The sequence below is a fragment of the Cryptomeria japonica genome, chromosome 9 (assembly GCF_030272615.1).
Source record: "Cryptomeria japonica chromosome 9, Sugi_1.0, whole genome shotgun sequence".
NCBI lineage: Eukaryota > Viridiplantae > Streptophyta > Pinopsida > Cupressales > Cupressaceae > Cryptomeria > Cryptomeria japonica.
This window is the reverse complement of record NC_081413.1, coordinates 670,966,024-670,968,492: the sequence shown is the minus strand read 5'-3', so window position 1 is coordinate 670,968,492 and position 2,469 is coordinate 670,966,024.

The following is a 2,469-nucleotide window of genomic DNA, read 5'->3' as shown; positions in this document are numbered from 1 at the left end:
GAACCAGATTATCTCCTATGATTAAGGAGAGATAGAAAGGGGGAGGCTTGCTGATTTTGCTTGAATCTTCCTCCTCCTTGGGCTGCACCAAGCTGGTGGAGGCTGCCTTTTCGCGGACTATTGCATCCTCACTTGACTGATTGACTTCCTTTAGTGCCTCCTTAAGCAAATCCCTTTGAGATGGGATTGAACGGGCCTCCCACATATTGACGTTGAGGTTGGCCTTCTTCATTTGATCAACTATGTTGAAAGGGACACTAGCTGACTTTAGAGGCCCCTTTGAGGCTACAAGGTCTACTTTTGCTCTTTGGACGACTTGGACCTCTTCATGCCTCTTGTTCCCTTGCATGGTACTTTGGCTTGTATCATGGACAACTACATTGGGTGTTGGAACTTGGACTGATGTTGAAGGTGAGGTAGCCTCCATGGCTCTCTTCTTTGACCTCGCATACTGCAACATGGACTCACCATTTGTTTGGTTCAAACCATAAAATTCTGCCTCGTGCCAATTGACAAAGGTAGAATCCCCTTGCAAGTGAGCCTGGGGACCCACACTAGGCTGTTTGGGTCATATTGCTGGCTCGAAGTGGTTGACTCATCTTGCACTACTAAAGTTTGGGCAAACCCTCCACTTTGGCATACACCTTGGTTGTGTGGCTGATTACATGGTTGACACCAATCTTGCTCTTGGGCAAGGTTATTTTGCATTGGAACTATTGCCTTTGATTTGCTTGCGTTTGTGGTGTTCACACTATTCAAAGGCCTGGCATTGCTCCATTGGTTTTGCCCTTGAAAGGGTGGCCTGTTTTGCTGATAATTCTGACCTTGTGCTTGGTAAGGTTTGTTATACTGAGTTTGCTGCCTCTTCAGTGCCACCAATTCATTGCCAAAGTTTTGTAATAGAGCCTTGACCTCATGGAGCTCATTAGAGGATGTAGATGGCGTGGATGGTTGACTTGCGGGTGCCATGGGAATAGGGGCCAAGGTTGGTTGTTGAGTAGGAGCTTCTGGGAAGAGAGGCATTGGAGGCCTTGGAGGCCTTGGAGCTATCTTCCCAGCTTGGATCAAACAATTTTCTGCTCTTATGGCTATGTCATATGCACCCGGTAGAGAGGCTCCACCCATCGATTGTACCATGACAGCTATATCGCTGTTGAAAGCTCTAAGATAATACAAGAAGGCATGATTTGGGGATGGCTTCACTAGAGCGGGAATCCTATTCCATGTCTTATGGAATCTGAAGTTGAAGTCTCCCATGAACTCGTGGGGTGCCCTCTTGATTGTAGTTAACTGCTTCACAAGTGATAGGTGATCACTTTTGTCTTCAAAATGGTTGCACAATTTCTCCCCCAATTCGTCCCAATTGTGGATGGAGCTAGACGACAACCCTCTATACCACTGCAAGGCTTTGCCTTTCAAGGATGTGGCCAAGAGTCTGACAGCAACATCGTCCTGAGTGATGTTATGGACGGAGCAGATGTTTGCAATGTCTTGAATGTGCTCAATGGGTGTAGTAGTTGTTTCACCAGTGAAGTATGGTATACTCTTCAATGCAACCACTGGTATGTCATTCCATTGAGTCAAAACAAGGGGACTCCCCCCATTGAAGGTAACAAAGACTTGATTTTTTGCCATGTGAAACAATGGTCTATTGATATGAGTGGTGGGAGCCCTTGATAGAAAAGGTCTTGTAAATGGAGGAGTAGAACGAGACCTAAGAGATGGAGTGTTTACAACCTCGTCACCCCTGATTAGTGATAATGAATGTCTACCTCTCCTCCTTCTAGAGCCTGCAGATGGGAGCTCTATGAATTGGAAACTACCCCTAGAAGATGCCCTTGTATGAATTCTGGGCATGAAATCTGCAACTGCCCTCGGGAGCTCGAAGGTCCGGAGTTGCGGAGCTAAGCACCTCGGAACCTGGGGGTTCTGGGATTCTGGAGTAAGATGGCTTCACTGACCTCGAAACCTGGGGGTTTTGGGGTTCCGGAGTAAGCAAAGTTACGATGACTTGGGAACCTGGGGGTTCCGGGGTCCCAGAGTTATGAATTTTGTGTGAGCACGAACTGGTCCTTGAGCATAGTCACCAAGTGCTTGAGAGATGACTGCCTCAAAAGGCCAAAACACTAAGAATAGCACTAAATCCTTAGCATGTGAATTGAATAAGTCCCACCGGGCGTGCCAAAAACTGTTATCACAAAAGCTTGCACCCTTGCTGAGCTATCAACTCAGCAACCTTGTGAAACATGGAAACAACCCCGAAGTGTGGGACCTTGCGCAAGGGGTTGAATCTCCGGAGAAGGCCGGCTTCCTTCTCTATCTAGGTGCAGGTTTTGAACCAACTCAACACTTCAAAGCTAATTCTTAAGCCTACCCTAACAACTTGCAAAGGAAAAGAGAAGAGAGAAATTGCTTGAAAACAAAGGGAGGTGATGCACCAAGAAGAGATAGTTCCTCTCCCTACTGAAA